Source organism: Scyliorhinus canicula, chromosome 13 (assembly GCF_902713615.1).
Source record: "Scyliorhinus canicula chromosome 13, sScyCan1.1, whole genome shotgun sequence".
Lineage (NCBI taxonomy): Eukaryota > Metazoa > Chordata > Chondrichthyes > Carcharhiniformes > Scyliorhinidae > Scyliorhinus > Scyliorhinus canicula.
The window spans coordinates 84,701,310-84,721,694 of NC_052158.1; the positions used below are offsets into that span (position 1 = coordinate 84,701,310).

General features: G+C 45.4%; 1 protein-coding gene across 1 annotated transcript in view; it reads right to left on the bottom strand.

Annotated features, from left to right (window-relative positions):
• Positions 1-20,385, bottom strand: part of clstn2a (calsyntenin 2a) — a 757,260-nt gene that overhangs the window by 656,441 nt on the left and 80,434 nt on the right. The gene's annotated exons all lie outside the window — the stretch shown is intronic.

Genomic DNA, 20,385 nt, shown 5'->3' on the forward strand with positions numbered 1-20,385 from the left:
TGTTCGGCATCTTTGATAACTTATTCATCTAATTTATTGGAAGCCACCAAAATCTCATGTGCATCTGGGCTTCTACTCCTATTAGTATTTGTAGTCTTACTCATATTCCGTGACCTTGATAAACTATGTCCCCTCTCCCGCCTGGTATCTCGTTCTGTACTGCTACTGCTTGTTCCCTTGTGCTGTGGGATTATGTTTCAATAGTTCTCAACCTTTTCCTGCCGACCTGTTCACTATCCAATGTACTATCTGAACTAGCACTGGGTTTCTGTGCCCTCCATATTTGAACGTTGTGTTCCCAATCCATTGTCGTGACTCCCTCCACTGAATGCTGTACATTCAACCAATGTTTATACTTTCCAACGGCCTTCCCTGCTCTACTAATAACAGTTGCATCCTTCATTGACTAGACCCTTCAAGCAGGCAAGTGTGTCACTTTTATACCAACTTTTGGCAGTTGTCCTTTTGGAAAAATGGCCTGTTCTAATTCATCAGAAGTGGTGTGTTCCTCTGCAGAAACCGTGTCTATATCAGTTAACTGGTCCTCGTATTTCTGTAACACGTGTGTACCAGATGACTCTGGTTCTCGTCATGTCTGTCTGCTGTCTGAATTTGAAAATTTGTAATCTGTACCCATTATCCTTGATGAATGTACCCTAACAGTTTGATTGCCATGTTGCACAATAATTGTTTTGCCATCTATGCCTATGATATTCCCTAGCCTTTCCATTCATTAAAATAGTCTCTCTTAAAGTATACTATGTCTCCTTGCTGAAAAACGGTATTTGATGGCTGCACATTATGCCATAAAGCTCTGCGAATTCTTTCAGAGACTTCTGCTTCCAAAAAAAGCTTTTCTGCTGCTATGTAATGCATTTAAATGCTCAGCAAAAGCAGAGCTAATTGTAGTCCCTTCCCAAGCTGGAGGCTGGTCATCTAAAATGGACGGAATTTTAGGATTTCTACCGAACACTAATTGATAGGGACTATAGCCCCCAACCAGCTGCAATGAATTATTTCCATGTACCGCCCACGCTAAAGCTGAATTTAACTTGCAGTTTGGTCTTTCTGCCAAAATTTTCCGGAGCATGTCATCTATTCCTGCATGGTTTCTTTCACACACACCATTACTAAATGGGCTTTCCCCAAAAGTATTCATAACTGTGATAATCATGTTTTCACACATATCCCTAAACTCATCATTGGCAAATTCTCTCCCATTGTCCATAAGGAATTTTGCCGGTGGGCCCACTCCTGTCCCTATCCATTTTTCCACGATTTGATCCAGAATTACTTTCTTTTCTTTACTTCCTAAAATCATTGATTGACTAAATCTGGTTGCTCAATCTACAAAATAAATATATTATTGGCTTTATCTCAGATCTTAAGGTCCATGGCCACAATGTCGTTAAAATCCCTGGCCAAAGGTAGGGTTACTATCGGTCGTGCTGGTGTCCTTCTGTACTTCCTACAAACTTGACAGTGATCACTAACCTGTTCTATCAGTTTAGTATAGTCATCATCCCTTACCCCTGCATCCTTTAATAATTTTTTTGGCCTACACGGATGTGCAAATTGCCTATGCAGTTTTAATACAACAAGCTCTTTAATCAGCTAAAGTCCCATTTTCAACTGCCATTAACACATCCTTAACAACTGTACTTGAAATGTTATTTGTCAGTAATGAAATACAATAGCGTCCCGACTGTGTAAATTGTAAGTCCACCATCTTTCCAAAAACTGTTGCCTTATCCTGTTCCATATCCAGTTTCATGTGCGCTTTCTTCATCGACGGTCTGCTCAGAAGCAAAGGTATCTCACTTGATACAACATCCATGTTAATGAAATGATTCACTCCGGCAATATTACAAGGGATCACCATGCTTTTCAGCGACTTCAGAGTATTATCATCCCCAAACCTGAAACTTGTGGAACTTTCAAATTCCTTAACCTTGTTACGAATTTCAGCATTTAAGGAGTCCAGGTAACATTTCAACCAGTCAATTCCACACACTTTAGATGTGCAGCCACTGTCCAATACAGCACCATTGAAGGATTCTGCAACCAACTCCCTCATTACTGGCGTAAAACTGCTTGCTAATAGGACAATGCCTTCTTTCTGGTCACTTTCTTTTTCCTCTTCCGTGTCATGTGTCGCTTCAAACACTCTTATTATAACGTGTTGGACTGTTGAAAGCATAATGGTATTGTGAGTCGCATCGAAAACATTGATTTGTCATACCCCGGGCATTTCTGGGGTTCATCTTCCTATTGTAGGTTCTGACTGGGTTTCTGTCCTCATACTTTCCGGGTCCCAATCTCCTTCTATAGTCTTGGAAAACCTGTTTGTAGTCATGTGATTTTGCCATCCTGTTAGTAGTGTGTCTTCCATATTCTGCTTTAATGCAGACTGACCTATTTGGGTCATCAGAGCTATCGGAATTGAATGTTTCCCCAGAAACCTTTTTAAAGCTTCTGTTATCTGATCGAATAAGATATCCTCATCCGCAAACTGAACTCCTGTCAAAACCAGGAGCCTATCCATGTTGCTCACTCTAGCACAGTCAAGTAATTTAAAGGCCAACACAGACTGTGGAAATTCCAGGTTGTGTTTCTGCAGCCTTTTATTTTGTCTGCCAAATTCCATTATATATTCTTCAATGGAGAAATCCTCTATTTTCCGGAACCTATCAAAATCCGACCATGCTTCACACGCACTTAACAAGTCATCCTTTTTATAAATCTTATCCATGTAATGTAATAGAGTTTCCAGACCTTCTTCTGAGTCTAACTCTTCCAATTCCAGCTCAGAAAACACTTTGCTCCGGATTTTACTGTCATAAGGTAAAGGATGAGCCAATCCCATACCTTGTTTTCTCTTTCCTAAGGTAGTTACCTTGGTCCACATAACGTCTGCACTTCTCCATTGATCGTACAATCCCCTTTCAGAAAATAAGGGGGCGTAGTCATATCCGGCTGACTTTATCCTAGGTTCAGCCATATATCTGGGGTTTTATTTCTTCTCACTCACTCCTTGGTGTGGTCTGTAAAAGTTTTATCTTTCAACCCTTCACATTTGCACAGCAACCGTCCTCTGCTATTTGTTAGACATTTAGCTGCTGTTGTTTAAAGAGTCAAAGGTTCTGCCCCTTTTCCACAAACACCTTTAATTTACTTCAACAGACTCTGCACAAAACTCTAACATCACATCACCTGACACAAAGGCCACCTGAAGCCTCTTTACATATCAGTGTCAATTATTGGATACTTAACATAAATGAGACAACTAATTGGAATGTTTCCTAACCTATTACTTAACACAGTCTGGACATAAATGTGGACGTGACCAATCTGGTGCACTTATGCAGTCTGTGCACAAGGAGAAAGACAATTAAAAATGCAAAATTTTAAGAGATTCTCGAGAGATCAGGAGAGAGACGATGTGACTGAGAAATGGCATCTCTTACAATCAATTCGCAAGAACTGACCTGTCTGAAGAAACAATACTCAAGACCATGATCAAGAGAAACCAACGTTTACAATAATAATTAATGATGAATGAATATGATAACCAGAGTATGACTGGAAGGCACAGAGCGTACAAACATTAACGTGAACCAAGAAATCGGGTAATTGTAGAGAATGGTGGCAAAGTACAAGATTAATGACTTTATCTGTATGCATGTCACATTCATAACAAGATAAATGAACTGATGGCACAAATAGAAGTAAGCGGCTATGACCTGGTCGCCATTACAGAGATGATGAAAGAAGTTGAGGCTAGGAACTGAATATTCCGAGAGTACTTGACATTTCAGATTCATAAGCAGCAATAATGTGGGAAAATGTGAGATTGCCTACTTTGATTGTAAGAATAGAATTGCAAAATGCACTGTAACCTCTCCAGTATAGAATGCTTGGCACAAAGCATTTTGGGTTTTGAATTTTCCAGACTACAGAATAATATTTGAATATCTAACCACAAGTGGGTATAAAGATGTATCCGAGATATCGAACTATGACTAAACATTCTGAAACAATTCATGAAAATTATATTTTGTATCCAAATATTATGGGCTCCATTCTTTTTTTAAAATTTAGAGTACCCAATTCATTTTTACCAATTGAGGGGCAATTTAGCGTGGCCAATCCACCTACCCTGCACATCTTTGTGTTTTGGGGTTTTGCGGCGCTGTGAGTCAGCAATGCTACCCATGCGCCACTGTGATGCCCTGTAAACTCCATCCTGCCACTGCTTAATGCATGCTGACTGCATCGCAGGAGAGGCCCAAATTGGCTTCGGGCAAGGCGGGAAACTGCACGAGTCATCCGCTGGGAATGATCCAGGTAATTACATTTAAAGCCTCATGTAAATATGCGCAGCCGCATTCTCCTGGTGCCTGGGAGTCACCGGCCGCACCGACGAGGCGCCAATTTGTACTGGTCTCCACGAGCGGAGACAAGGCATAATGGACACTTTGGGGGTCTAGTAGGCCATTGGAGCACCCGGATGGTTGAGGACAGGGCAAGGTAGAACCCTGGCACTCCCCCTGGCACTATGGCACCCTTTCAGTGCCAACCTGGCACTGTGGAAGTGCCTCCCAGATAGTGTCAGGGTGCCCTGTACTGCCAGGGTGCCGGTGCACTACCCAGGTGCCAGGTTGGCACTGCCATCGGCGAGGTATTGAGGGAGGCCAGGAAAAGGGTTTTTGGGGGTATGAAGGATGGAGGGGTGAAGGAGGTATGAAGGAGCTTCATAAAGGTTCAGGGGTGAAAGGGGAATCCTAAAAGGGGGGATGCTGAAAGGAATGGGGGGGGGGGACTTGAAATGGGGGCCTTCAGCAACCCTATAGCAGGGTGTCCTCAGTTTGAGGGGGGGAGGTAATCCCCATGTCTGAGGGGGTGGCATTTGCCATGGGTGGGATGTGTGGAGGATTTAGAGATTGGGGCACCCTTTCAAAGTGGCACCCCGATCTCGGAGGAGCCCGTCTCACCAACAAGGTCAGCTCAACTTTTGCTGAAAATATTTCTCAGTGTGGGCTACACTTGGGAGAAACTCCCCAAGGCCCAAAAAAATGACCAAGGGCAGCAGGAAATCCGCCAAAAGTGACACAAGTCATTTTTTGGGTGAATCATGCCCTATAGCTTCCATATTCCAAAATACTGCACTAAAATGCTGATGTCAAGGGGAAAAGCAATAAATCCCGGTCACCCAGCGCGAGCCCTGTCACCAGGCCAACGCTGGGGAAAGCAGAGTGATGATTACTTCCTAAACATTCTGGTAAAACAACTGAGAACATTCTCCTTTCTTGGAAATATCAGCAATGTCATCACAATGGCGGTGGTTGGCACTGCTGCCTCATGGCGCTAGGAACCTGGATTTGATTCCATCCTTGTGTGACTGTTTGTGTGGAGGTTGAACATTCGTGTCTGCATGGGTTTCCTCCGGGTGCTCCGGTTTCCTCCCATAGTCCAAGGATGTGCAGGTTAAGTGAATTGACCATGCTAAATTGCCCCTTAATGTCCAAAGACATCAGGTTAGGCTATGGGGATAGGGTGGGCCTATGTAGGACGCTCTTTTACAGGGTTGTTGCAGACTCAATGGACCAAATGGACTCCTGCTGCACTGCAGGGATTCTATGAGTCCTACCTTTTTAAAATGCTTTGATTTTAAATTTTAATTCCTACCTAATTTGCCATCCTGTTTTCCTCCATCATCCTTGTGCCTTTCTGCCCTGCAGTCTTGTCACTGAATCATCCCAAAACATAGAACATATAGTGAGAAGGAGGCCATTCAGCCCATCGAGTCTGCACCAGCCCACTTAAGCCCTCTCTTCCATCCTATCCCTGTAACCCAATAACCTGTCCTAACCTTTTTGGACACGAAGGGCAATTTAGCATGGCCAAACCTCAGCTTCAGTCGAAGCAGGACCATCTGATTACCTATAAAAGCAGGATTGGCAGAGAGTGGGGATAAATGGGTCTTTTTCAGGATGGCAGCCGGTGACTAGTGGTGTCCCATGGGTGTCAGTGTTGGGACCACAACTATTCAAGACATACATTAATGATCTGGAAGGAACTGAGTGCATTGTTGCTAAGTTTGCAGATGATACAAAGGTATGTAGAGGGACAGACTGGGTTGAAGAAGCGGGAGGCAGCAGAGGACTTGGACAGGCTAGGAGATTGGGCAAAGAAGCGACATATGGAATACAATGTGGAAAAGTGTGAGGTTATGCACTTTGGTCGGAAGAATAGAGGCATAGGACTATTTTCTAAGTGGGGAAAGGCTTCAGAAATCTGAGCACAAAGGGACTTAGGAGTCCGAGCCCAGGATTCTCTTAAGGTTAACATGCAGGTTCAGCTGGCAGTTAGGAAGGCAAATACAATGCTTACATTCCTTTCGAGTGGGCTAGAATACAAGAGCAGAAGGTGCACAGTGGTGCAGTGGTTAGCACTTCTGCCTCACGGCGCTGAGGACCCAGGTTCGATCCCGGCCCTGGGTCACTGTCCATGTGGAGTTTGCACATTCTCCCCGTGTCTGCGTGAATCTCACCCCTACAACCCAAAAAGATGTGCAGGGTAGGTGGATTGCCATGCTAGCTAAATTGCCCCTTAATTGGAAAAGAATATTTGGGTACTCTGAATTTATCACCTGCAAAGACTCGCATTCAAAGTATTGACTTGCATCATTGACTTTGTCTATGAATGTGTTTCTGGAACCCACCTCTTCATTCACTGAGAAAGGAGCTGCGCTCCGAAAGCTAATGATTCGAAACAAGCCTGTTGTACTTTAATCTGGTGTTGTAAGACTTCTTACTGTGGCCTCGCCAGTCCAAAGCCGGCATCTCCACATCACTATTAAAAATAAGAATACAAGAGCAGGGAAGTACTGCTTAGGCTGAATGAGGCTCTGATCAGACCCCATTTGGAGTATTGTGAGCAGTTTTGGGTCCCGTACCTAAGGACGAATGTGCTGACCTTAGAAGAGTCCAGAGGAGGTTCATAAGAATTTTCCTGGAAATGAAGGGTTCGTTTTATGAGGAGCAGTTGTGGACTCTGGGTCTGTACTCGATGAGTTTAGAAAGATGAGGAGGATCTCATTGAAACTTACAGAATACTGAGAGGCCTAGAGAGAGTGAATGTGGTGAATGTTTCCACTTGTAGGAAAAACTAGAACCAGTAGGAACAATCGTTTAAATCAGAGCTGAGGAGGAATTTCTTCAGTCAGAGGGTGCTGAATCTGAGGAACTCTTTGCCACAAAAGGCTGTGGAGGCCAAGTTACTGAGTGTCTTTAAGTTAGCATGCAGCTCAGTTGCTTTTCTCTTCCCCCCCCCCCCCCCCCCCCCCCCCCCCGCTTTCTGTCCACTGGATTAGGACGAGGCTGGACTACTTTCCAATGCAAAGAGGCAGAAATGAAGAGCGAGTGGTGTTGTGACAGGTTATCACATTCTCCTTAACCTTTTCCCACCTAACCAATAAGCAACTGCATTGCTGACATATTCCTTTTTCTGTTGAAGAGAATTCTGGAGGCAGTGAGTTTAATTTCCACAGCAGAAGAAAGATGCAGAGTTTTCACAGCCCTCTTGTGAATTCGACAAAGATGCCGATTTTGATTGTGAAATCACGTCCGTCATGCTCAAATTGCAAGAGCTGGCATGTCTGAGTAAATCAACTTACTGTCTCACCAGGTTGCTGCGATCTTATTTTAGCCCTTCAATAAATTTTATTCAAATCTTTAATCCAGCAAATATGTGACAAATATGTTTGGTCACATCATAAGTTCCCATCTTCTCACACGGCTAGGAACTTCTCTGTAACAAAGGACTTGATTTTGTAAACGCTTGCAACTAGATCAAAAGTAATGTTGGACAAAGCTGGCGAGTCCTAAAAGACACAGCTGATTGACCAAGGCTGTGGGAAGTGTTGGGGGAAAAAACCAACTTGACATCTGATGAGCCATCAATTGCACGTGAGACGAGTTGCTGTACAAAAGTTAGGCTTTAATAAGCTAGAACTTAGCCCTGCGGTCAACTACAATAAATGGACAACCGCCGAGGCATGGTTAACTCAGCCTCTCGACCAATCGGAGAGCCGTCACATGACTGGTCTCAACCAACCGGTCGAGAGACACATGACCGACAAGGGCCAATGGTAAGCCGGTGTTCTGCACCAATGGCAGACAGCTATGCAAATCATACCACCACAACATCATCCTCACCAATCTATCTGCATTTGGCCATTACAGAATTGGTAGGAATGACCACTGCAGTTTTCATGTCTCACTCCATAGACCAACCGTTACATTGAGGATATCCTCCATCATGTTGTGTGGAGCTACTAACATGGTAAATGGGATGAATTTTGAACAACTCAAGACTGCGCATCCAAGAGGTGCTGTGGGCCATCAGCAGCAGTGGATTGTATTCAACCGCAATCTGTAACCTCAAGGCCCAATACATCCCCACTCGACCATCATCAGGTCAAGGGTATCAATCCTGGTTCAATGAAGAGTGCAGAGGGCATGCCTGGAGCAGCACCAAGCGTACCTAAAAACATGGCATCAGCCCAGTGAAACGACAACACAGGATTGCTTGCATGCCAAACATCATAAGCAGCTTATGATAGGCAGAGCTTTGTGATCCCACAACCAACAGATCTGATCTAAGCTCTGCAATCAAGCCACATCCAATCAGAAAAGATGGTGGATAAGTAAACAGCGAACTGAAGAGAAGGCTCTACAAATCTCTCCTCCCTCAACAATGAGGAAGCCCAGCACAACAGTGCAAAAGACAAGACTAAAGCAATTGCAGCCATCTAAAGCCCGAAGTGCCAGATGGATGAGCCATCAGAGCCTCCTCCTGTGGTCCCCAGCACCACAGATGCCTGACCAGCCAATTGATTCACTCCTAGTGATAAAGAAAGGGCTAAAGGAACTGGATACTCCAAAGGTTATGGGCCCTGACATGACTGTGGCTGCAGCCCTGGCCAAGTTGTTCCACTGCAGCTACAACACTGGCATTTACTTGTAATGTGGAAAACTGCCCAGACAATTGCCCACAAAAGCAGGACCAATCCAACCTAGCCAATTAAGACCCCATCAATTTATACTTGAAAGTCAGCAAATTGATGGGGGGTATCATCAACAGTGCTATCAAGCAGCATTTACTCAGCAATAACCTGCTCACTGACGCTGAAGGCCACTGACCTCTTTGCAGTCCAAACATGGACAAATTAAGCTGAATTTCAATGGTGAGGCAAGTGAGGCATCAACAAGCCTGAGGCAAACTGGACTCAATTGGGAATCTGGCAAAAACTCTCCACTTGGCTGGAATCATACCTGGCACAAAGGAAGATGGTTTTGATGGTTCGATCATCTCAGCTCCAGGACATCACTGCAGGAATCCCTCGGGGTAGTAGACTAAACCCAACCATTTTTAGCTGCTTCATCAATGACTCTCCTTCCATCATAAGGTCAGAAATGGGGGTGGTCGCTGATGACTGCACAATGTTCAGTAACATTTGCAACTCCTCAGATACTGGAGCAATCCGTGTCAGAGATATGAACAGGAATCAGATGGCCTGTTTAATTGCACGTAACACTTGTGCCACACAAATGCCGAGCAATGACCATCTCCTAACATAGAGAATCCAACACCACCCTCTTGGCATTACCATTGCACAAACTTCAGTATCAACATCCTGGTCGTTAACACTGACCAGAAACAAATTGGATTAGCCATAAAAATGCTATGGCTACAAGGCATGTAAGAAGCTGGGAATTCTGATGTGAGTAACTAACCCATTGATTCCCCAAAGCCTGGCTAGCATCTACAAGGAACAAGTCTGAAGTGTGATGGAACACTCTCCACTTGCCTGGACAATTGCAGCTCCAACTATAATCAAGAAACTTGACACCACCAGGGCAAAGCAGCCCACTTGATTGGTACCCATCCACTAGCCAAAACATTCATCTGCTCCACAACTGACATGATACACAAGATGCACTGTAGCAACACTGCAGCTTTTTTAACAGCACCTCCCAAATCTTATCGACCAACTTGAAGGACAAGGTGAATGAGAACACCACCACTTACAGGTTCCTGTAAGTTCCTTCAAACCACACACCCTCCTGACTTGGATCTATGTCACCATTCCTTCATGTAGCTGGGTGAAAATCCTGAAACTGCCTTCCGAATAGCACTGTTGGTGTGCCTACACTACTGGCTGCAGTAGCGGTTCAGCTCACCACCCACCTTCTCAAGGGCAATTAAGGATGGACCACAAAATGCTTGCCTAGCTAGTGACTTCCACATCTGGCTAATGAATACATTATTCAAAATTGGAAAGAACCAAAGAGTCGATCAGCTCACCATCAACTCAGCTATGGATTTTAAAAAGAGGCCAACATTTTACTACTGGGTAAAAATGCCAAAGAAAGACCCAAAAGAAGGGTGGGAACTGAATTGGTGGTACTAGCTGCTGTGTCACAGCTATTAGTTTTTGAAATGCAGATGAAAATTTATATTTGAATCCATACATGTTTATCCCTACTGACTACGGCCTAATTTACGGGGAGGCAGTGGCAAAGTGGTATTGTGGCGGGACTAGTAATCCAAAGTCCAGAGTCATGCTCTGGGGACCTGGATTCAAATCCCGCCATGGCAGATGGTGACATTTGAATTCAACTAAATAAAACCTGGAATTTAAAGTCTAAAGATGACCATGAAACCATTGTCAATTGTTGTAAAAACCCATCTGGTTCACTGATCTCCTTTAGGGAAGGAAATCTGTCGTCCTTACCTGGTGTGGCCTACATGTGACTCACAACCCACAGCGATCTGGTTGACTCTTAAATGCCCTCAGGGATGGGCAATAAATGCTGGCCCAGCAGAATAAAACAAAAATGTCAACTCTCTACAGTTATGTCACCTCTACATTGTAGCCACCTGGGGTGGCCACTGCCCAACATAAAATGGAAGATTACAAAGAATGCAGGGAAAATGGATATGTTGCAAAAGCAAGCAGCTTGCAAAAGCGCTTGTGTATTCTGACTGCTGCAGAAACCAGACAGCACTGTGAAAAAAACAAGTTAGCATACTAATGAGGCGATACCCAGTGATCCCCAGGTACAATGGAAGCAAGTTAGCTCAAATCGCTACATTGAATAGAAGGCCAGACTTCTCGGCGCCAAGAGAAGTCCAAAACAATAAGCCCCAAGAACCGCCCAGTGATTGAGGGACTGCCCCGTTATTGGGGAAATTCAAATTAATCGATTGGAAAGAGACCCAATCGATTGCAGGTTTATAGCGGGTCCACCCTGAAGGATGCAAAGCCCCTGGGACCTATAAAAGACAGGTCACAGAACTAGAACATAGAACATTACAGCACAGAACAGGCCCTTCGGCCCTCGATGTTGTGCCGAGCAATGATCACCCTACTCAAACCCACGTATCCACCCTATACCCGTAACCCAACAACCCCCCCCCCCCAACCTTACTTTTTAGGACACTACGGGCAATTTACCATGGCCAATCCACCTAACCCGCACATCTTTGGACTGTGGGAGGAAACCGGAGCACCCGGAGGAAACCCACGCACACATGGGGAGGACGTGCAGACTCCGCACAGACAGTGACCCAGCCGGGAATCGAACCTGGGACCCTGGAGCTGTGAAGCATTTATGCTAACCACCATGCTACCCACAACTGATTCGTTCTCTTGACCAGCTCTCTTAGCCAGCCTCTCCTTAACCAGCCAGCCCTCCCAGCAGAACACCGTTGCAGCAGAAGACCTTGAGAAGGAGAGGCCTGGCCAGCAGCCGCCATCAAGTAAGTGTCATACAACGCACGCTACAAGAGTAGACACTCCGGACCACTTTAGTCCACACCGACTGGAAGCCTGCGGATCCAGGACAAAGCAAGAGACCATTGATCCCTGATCCGGCAGTCCCCTTATCCAGATAAGTATTTGGCCTGTTAGTGGTAGGATTAGCCTAGTCTTGTAGTTTTATATGCATAATTAGTAGATAACTATTATAATAAACGTGTCTTGTTTGAACTTACTAACTGGTGTATGGAGTTATTGGTCTGAACTTGAACTTGAAACTTGTGGCGGTATCTTAACGATACCTGGAGACTCTAGAGCTAAGGAACGAAACAGAGCCAAATTGAGTGTAAAGCACACTCACCCAGAACGAGCAACAACATAATTTAAAATAAGTTAATCTTTGCTTGCCGATGGTAGCTTTATTTTTGATGCAAAGGTCTACATGTTTCCAATGTACCAATGTGAAGTTCAACACATCTTCAAATTGCTGGAGGGCAACTTACACTCAAATAATCATAACCCTCATCTGAAGTCACTTCAACTGTTTCCTCAACTGAATGCATATGAATAAAAATACAAAACTCATTGCAAGGAAGGAACACATCAAGCCTCACTCTGATCTCAATGTGCAAGGTCATGTAATTCGTACATAACCATTTTTTTTCCTTTATTCATTTATGGGATATGGGCTTCACCGGCTAGACCAACATTTGTTGCCCATCTCTAATTGCCCTCGAGAAGGTGGTGGTAAGCTGCCTTCTTGAACAGCTGCAGGGGCTGTTTAGCACAGGGCTAAATCACTGGCTTTGAAAGTAGACCAAGGCAGGCCAGTAGCACGGTTCAATTCCCGTACCAGCCTCCCCGAACAAGTGCCGGAATGTGGCGACTAGGGGCTTTTCACAGTAACTTCATTTGAAGCCTACTTGTGACAATAAGCAATTTTCATTTCATTTCATTCAGTCCATGTAGTGCAGGTACATCCACTGTGCTATTAGGGAGGGAGTTCCTGGATTTTGACCCAGCAACAGTGAAGAAACAGCTTAATATTTCCAAATCAGGATAGTGCGTGATTTGGAGGTGAACCTCCAGGTGGTGGTGTTCCCATGTACCTGCTGCCCCTGTCCTTCTAGTTGATAGTGCTCCTGAGTTTGGAAGATGCTGGTTAAGAAGGCTTGGTGAGTTCCTGCAGTGCATCATGTAGGTGGCACACACTGCTGCTACTGTGCGTTGGTGGTGGAGGGAGTGAGTGTTTGTGGAAGGGGTGCCAATCAAGCGGGCTGCTTTGTCCTGGATGGTATTGAGCTTCTTGAGTATCGTTGCAGCTTCACTCATTCAGGCAAGTGGAGAGTATTCCTTGACTTGCACGCTGTAGAGTGTGGACAGGCTTTGGAGAGTCAGGAGGTAAGTTACTTGCCGCAGTAGTCCTAGCCTCTGACCTGCTCTTCCAGCCACAGTATTTAAATGGCTCGTTCAGTTCAATTTCAGGACAATGGTAACCCCCAGGATGTTGATAGTGGGGGATTCAGTGATGGTAATACCATTGAATGTCAAGGGGCGATGGTTTGATTCTCTTTCTTAGGTGATGGTCATTGCCTGGCACTTGGACCTTGAATGTTACTTGACATTTGTCAGTGCAAGTTTGGATATTGTTCAGCCTTGCTGCATTGAACATGGACTGCTTCAGTGTCTGAAGAGTCACGGATTGCAATCATCAACAAACATCCCCACTTCTGGCCATATGTTGGAAAGAAGGTCAATTATATTTTTTTTAACAAACAATTTTATTGAGATATTTTAAGCAGATAGAAAAAGTGACATTGTACAGTACAAAAAAACAAGAATTCAAGAGACAAATTAAACATAGTGCAAACCACAGCTCTGTTCACCTGCCTCAATAACCCCCTACTCTAACCTTCCCCCCCTTCCCCCCCCCCGCTGATGCTTACTCCTCTGCGAAGAAGTCAATAAATGGCTGTCACCTTCGGGCGAACCCTAATTGCGAACCTCTCAAGGCGAACTTGACTTTCTCCAGGCCAAGAAAGCTCGCCATGTCTGATAGCTATACCTCAGCCCTTGGGGGCTTTGAGTCCCTCCAGGCTAACAGTATTCATCGCCGGGCTACCAGGAAAGCAAAGGCCAGAAGGTCAGCTTCTCTCTCTCTTCCTGGACTCCCGGGTCCTCCAAAACCCCAAAGATTGCCACCTCAGGGATCATCACCACACAGTTTTCAATACCCTGGACATGACATCTGCAAATCCCTGCCAATACCCCCTGAGTTTCGGGGATGACCAGAACATGTGTACATGGTTAGCCAGCCCTCCGACGCATCTAGCACACTTGTCCTCCAGCCCGAATAATCTGCTTATCCGGGCCCCGGTCATGTGGGCCCGGTGCATGACCTTAAACTGGATCAGGCTGAGCCTGGCGCATGTTGCGGTTGTGTTTACTCTGCTCAGGGCTTCTGCCCAGACAACGTCCTCCATCTTCCCCCCCCCCCCCCCCCGAGCTCCTCTTCCCACTTAAGCTTCAGGTCCTCGGACTGCGTATCCTCAGCTCCCATTAGTTCCTTGTAGACGTCTGAGACTCTACCCTCTCCCACCACTCCCCTAGAAACTACCCTGTCCTTCCTCCCCTTCGGAGGGAGACATCGGAAGTACGGCACCAGTCTGCGTACAAAATCACGCACCTATAAGTGTCTAAACTCTTTCCCTCTCGCCAGCCCAAACTTCTCGTCCAGCGCCCTCATGCTCGGAAAGCTCCCTTCCAGGAATAACTCCCCCATGCTCACAATCCCTGCCCTCCTCCAGAGTCGATACCCCCGTCCATGTTCCCCGGGGCAAATCGGTGGTTGCCGCAGATTAGGGTCCACACCTCTCTTACCTCCCCTACATGCCTCCTCCACTGTCCCAGATCCGAAGAGCCACCACCACTATCGGGCTGGTGGAGTACCGTGCCGGCGGAAGCGGCAGAGGCGCCGTGACCAGGGCTGCTAAACTATTGCCCTGCACGAAGCAGCCTCCCACCCTCTCCCAAACAACTCGCTCTTAGCCATGTTCCTTTATATCCTGAGAACCGGCAAAATTCCCTCAGGATTTCCAGAATACCGTCCATCCCCACCAATGGGTCCGATATATAACAGCAGATCATCTGCATTTAACGAGACTTTAGGTTCCATTGCTCCCAGACCAGCCCTCTTCAGCCCCTAGAATCTCTCAGTGCAATTGGCAGCGGCTCTATGGCCAGCGCAAACAGCAGTGGAGAGAAAGGGAAGCCCTGTCTTATCCCATGGTGCAGGCTAAAGTAGTCCGATATCGTCCTGTTCGTCCTTACACTTGCCTCCGGGGCCTGATATAATAGCCTAACCCAGTCGATGAACCCCGCCCCGAACCCGAACCGTCCTAGTACCTCCCACAGATAATCCCACTCGACCCGGTCAAAAACCTTTTCAGCATCCATGGCTACCACTATCTCTACCTCCCTACTCTCCGGGGGCATCATAATCACGTTGAGCAGCCTTCTTAGGTTGGCCACCAGCTGCCTCCCCTTTACAAACCGGTTTGGTCCTCAACAATTACATCCGGTACACAGTCCTCAATTCTGGTCACCAAGATCTTGGCCAGAAACTTGGCGTCTACGTTGGGGCAGCATGGTGGCATTGTGGATAGCACAATCGCTTCACAGCTCCAGGGTCCCAGGTTCGATTCCGGCTTGGGTCACTGTCTGTGCGGAGTCTGCACATCCTCCCCCTGCGTGCGTGGGTTTCCTCCGTGTGCTCCGGTTTCCTCCCACAGTCCAAAGATGTGCAGGTTAGGTGGATTGGCCATGATAAATTGCCCTTAGTGTCCAAAATTGCCCTTAGTGTTGGGTGAGGTTACTGGGTTATGGGGATAGGGTGGAGGTGTTAACCTTGGGTAGGGTGCTCTTTCCAGGAGCCGGTGCAGACTCAATGAGCCGAATGGCCTCCTTCTGCACTGTAAATTCTATGTAAGTCTATGCAAGATCGGTCTGTATGACCCACAAGCCTCTATGTCCTTATCCCATTTCAGAATAAGCGAGATGGTAAATTCCCTCGGTCTCTTGCCTCGTTAAAGACCCTGACCACTATCCTGGCAACGTTTTTGTAAAACTCCACCGGCCCCCCAATACCTCTTTGATCCTGACCAGGTCCCCCAGTCTGTCCAGCAGCCCCTTCCCCACTCTTGAGAAGGTCAGTCCGTCCAGGAATCGCCTCATCCCCACGGGGGAGTTCCGAAGTGTACAGCTTCCTATAAAAGTCCCTAAAGTGCTTGTTTAGCCCTGCTGGATCACCCACTAGATTACCTTCCCCATCCACAACCCTCACTATTTCCTTAACCTCTTCCCTCGTCCTTAGTTGTTGCGCAGGCATTCTACTGGCCTTCTCCCAATGCTCATAAATCGCGCCTTTTACCTTTTTAAGCTGCTCTACAGCCTTGCCTGTAGTCAGCACCCTAAATTCGACCTGCAGCCTCTGTCGTTTCCTGAGTAACTCTGGCCTCAGGGATTCCGCGTAACTCCTGTCCGTCTGTAGAATTCCCTTAATCAGTCGGTCCGTCTCTGCCCTGTCTGTCCTGTTCCTGTACGCCCGGATTGAAATCAGCTCCCCTCTCACCACTGCCTTCAGCGCCTCCCAGAGCACCGCTGCCGAGACTTCTCCAGTATCATTCACCTGCAGGTAATTCTGCATGCATTTTCTCAGCCTTTCACACACCGCCTCGTCCGCGAGTAATCCAACTTCCAGCCTCCATGGTGGGCGCTGAAAGCTGTCTTTACAAAACTGCAGGTCTATCCAGTGTGGAGCATGGTCCGATATGGCAATTGCCAGGAAGGAAGGTCATTTATGAAGCAGCTGAAGATGATTGGGTCTAGGACTCTACCCTGAAGAACTCCTGCAGTTGAGGAACTCCTGCAGCGATATCCTAGAACTGAGATGATTGACCTCCAACCAGCACAATCATCATCCTTTGCGCCAGGTATGACTCCAGCTAGCTGTGGTTTTCCCTCTGATTCCCATTGACTCCAGTTTTGCTGGGGCGCCTTGATGCCATGCTCGATCAAATATTGTCACCTCACCTCTTTTGCCCATGTTTGAACCAAGACTATAATCAGGTCAGAAGCAAAGTGACCTGGCAGAACCCAAATTGAGCGTCAGTGAGCAGGTTATTGCTAAGTAAGTGCTGCTTGATAGCGCTGATGATGACTCCTTCCATCACTTTACTGATGTTGGAGAGTAGACCGATATCAGGCGGTATTTGGCTGGTTTCTATTTATCCCGTTTTTTTGTCTACAGGACATACCTGGACAATTTTCCTCATTGCAGGTAAATGCCGGTATTGTAGCTGTACAGGAACAGATTGGCTAGGAGTGCGGCAAATTCTGAAGTACAAGTCTTCAGTACTATTACCAAAATATTGTCAGGGCCCATAGCCTTTGCAGTAGCCAGTGCCTTCAGTCTTCTCTTGAGGAGAATCTCGTGGGGTGAATTGAATTGGCTGAAGACTGGCATCTGTGTTGCTGGGGGCTTCTGGAGGAGACCGAGATAGATTATCCAGTTGGCAATTCTGGCTGAACATTATTGCAAATGCCTCTGCCTTGTCTTTTACATGGATGTGCTGTCCTCACCATCATTAAGGATGGGGATATTTGTGGAGACTCCTCCTCTAGTGAGTTGTTTAATTGCCCACCAACATTTATGACTGGATATGGCAGGACTGCAGAGCTTAGATCTGACCCGTGGGTTCTGGGATCGCTATGCTCTGTCTATCACATGCTGCTTATGTTGTTTGGTATGCAAGTAGTCCTCTGTTGTAGCTTAACCAGATTGACGGCATATTTTTCGGTATGCTTAGTGTTGCTCCTGCACTCTTCACTGAACCAGGGTTGATCTCTTAGCTTGGTGGTAATGGTAGAGTGGGGGACATGCCAGGCCATGTGGTTACAGATTGCGGTTGAATACAATTCTGCTGCTGCTGATGGTTCACAAGGCCTCATGGATGCCCAGTCTTGAGTTGCTAGATCTGTTCTGAATATATCCCATTTAGCACGATGACAGTGCCACACAACATGATGGACAGTATCCTCAATGTGAAGACGAGACTTCATCTCCACAAGGACTGTGCGATGGTTACTCCTCCTGCCACTGTCATGAACAGATGCATCTGCGACAAACATTGGTAGATCTTACCAAAATGTATCTTTTTAAGGGATCCATAATAAAAAATGAATTTCTGTGCATTGTGGATAACCCCCAAGTCCTCACCAGTTATCTCAGACGACTCTCACTAACCTACTGCTGTTGTTCAAAAGAATTGAAACACCAAAATGTGAGAAAAATTCATGATATTGTTGCATACTAGATAATAGCAGTGGCTTTCCTGGGGAAATTTAAAACTTATTTGAACCGGAGGTTGCAGCCGATCTGAAAACCTAGGAAATAGCCAAATCCATCGAAAACTGTCAGTGACCTAATCTCATCACAACAGCTGAGAGGCTGCCTGTAAATACTTCAAATTTATCTGTATGAAATATAGACCTGTAACCGAGCACTGAACTTCAAGGTTGTTATAGTGGTGGGGAGCCATTTTCTGTCTGAAGTACAAAATGTTCAAATGCTGGGTACATAAAATGTTAAAGTACTGTCAGAGTCAACATTGAATGCAATGCTGCATCAGAAAAAAACACAAGAAAATAAAGGTTCACCTTATGCCCTCATTGCGCCATTTCCATCAGGAGTCACTGGGCTGAATAAATTCTTTGTTGAGGGAACAAATGGTTTGGAATAGCACCTTCTAAGTGTATCTCTTATTTATCACTGTTCCAGTATATTCTATGTTATCGCTTTGCATTATTTATTAAAGTCTCTGGGGAAAAAAAAAGTCTTTTCAGATTTTTCACATTTTGCCAGGTTTCATTTGGAAGAAATTCAGTTTGTTCCATGTTGCATACAGTTATTGACTTCTATCAATGCCACTTTGCAGTGAGCTTCTGGCTGACAGGTTACTGATGGCTTCTTGAATGAGTGGAGTCTGAGGTATTCCGGTGCATTGAAGATCAGTCTGTTCTTCAATCCAAGAGTAACTGCATGCATTACAAGGCCAGAAAGTATTCCTTACAATAATACCCGACAAACACTCAACAAATTCATGTGACATGTTCTGTCTACTATTTTAAAAGAGGCATGGATCCATTTATTTGAAAATAAATCAATCTGGTCATAAATGAGAAGCATTAAAATGTAATACATATGAATTGAATCTTCATCGATTAAAATGACCAATGATAATGTATAGATACCCATTACATATCTGCAAAACAGACAAAAGCAGCAGTACTATGGGGAGCAATCTGGACTTGGACATACCATTATTTCTTCATCCTTGCTAGGTAAAAATCATAGAATTTTTTACAGTGCAGAAGGAGGCCACTCGGCCCATTGAGTCTGCACAGGCTCTTGAAAAGAGCACCCTACCCAAGGTCAACACCTCCACCCCATCCCCATAACCCAGTAACCCCACCCAACACTAAGGGCAATTTTGAACACTAAGGGCAATTTATCATGGCCAATCCACCTAACCAGCACATCTTTGGACTGTGGGAGGAAACCGGAGCACCCGGAGGAAACCCGCACACACACGGGGAGGATGTGCAGACTCCGCAAAGGCAGTGACCCAAGCCCGAATCGAACCTGGGACCCTGCAGCTGTGAAGCAATTGTGCTATCCACAATGCTACCGTGCTGCCCCAAAATTCTGAAATTTCTTAAGGAAGCATTGTTAACATCAGGAAGAAAAAAGCCCACAACCACCTTGTGAACGCAACCAGGGGTGGGCAATAAATGGAGCCAAAGCAGCAGTGGCCAAATCTCAAAAATAAAGGAAAATAAAATCTATTTAACCTTATCCCTGGGTGGGAGTTATTTGAGACAGAAGAGCTTATCCACAGCCGGGCAATTTCCATTAAATTATATGATGAACTGTGTCATGCCAACAGACATGACCCACTATTCTTCAGTCTGCCCATATCATTCACTAATGTAACCTATTAATTAATGTCAACAGACATGACTCTATATTCTTCCGTCCGCCCACATCATTCACTAATTAAACTTATTCATTAACGGCAACAGACATGACCCACTATTCTTCAGTCCGCCCATATCATTCACTAACGAAACCTATTCATTAATGTTTATTAGTGGGAAATAATGAGAGTTATTTGTATGCACAATGACTGTTCAACCAGCTTTGATTATTATTTCAATTCCAGTGAGAACTGCTTCAGTAATGATGATTTGCACATTCCTTTTCTTCAAGCATCCATTTACAAAATCATAAGAATGATGCTAGCTAGCAACCGAAAATGAATTATTTTGTGCATATTTCACATCGCGATCTGGAAAACAAAAATAGAAATGTACACACTCAATTTTTTGAGAAATGACGGCCTGTCAATTCCTGTTACTTCACGTCTGTGGAAATGGTGCTCAAGGAGGAAGTGAGAATAATATAGCTTCACTATAGATTGATATTGTAAATATGTTAG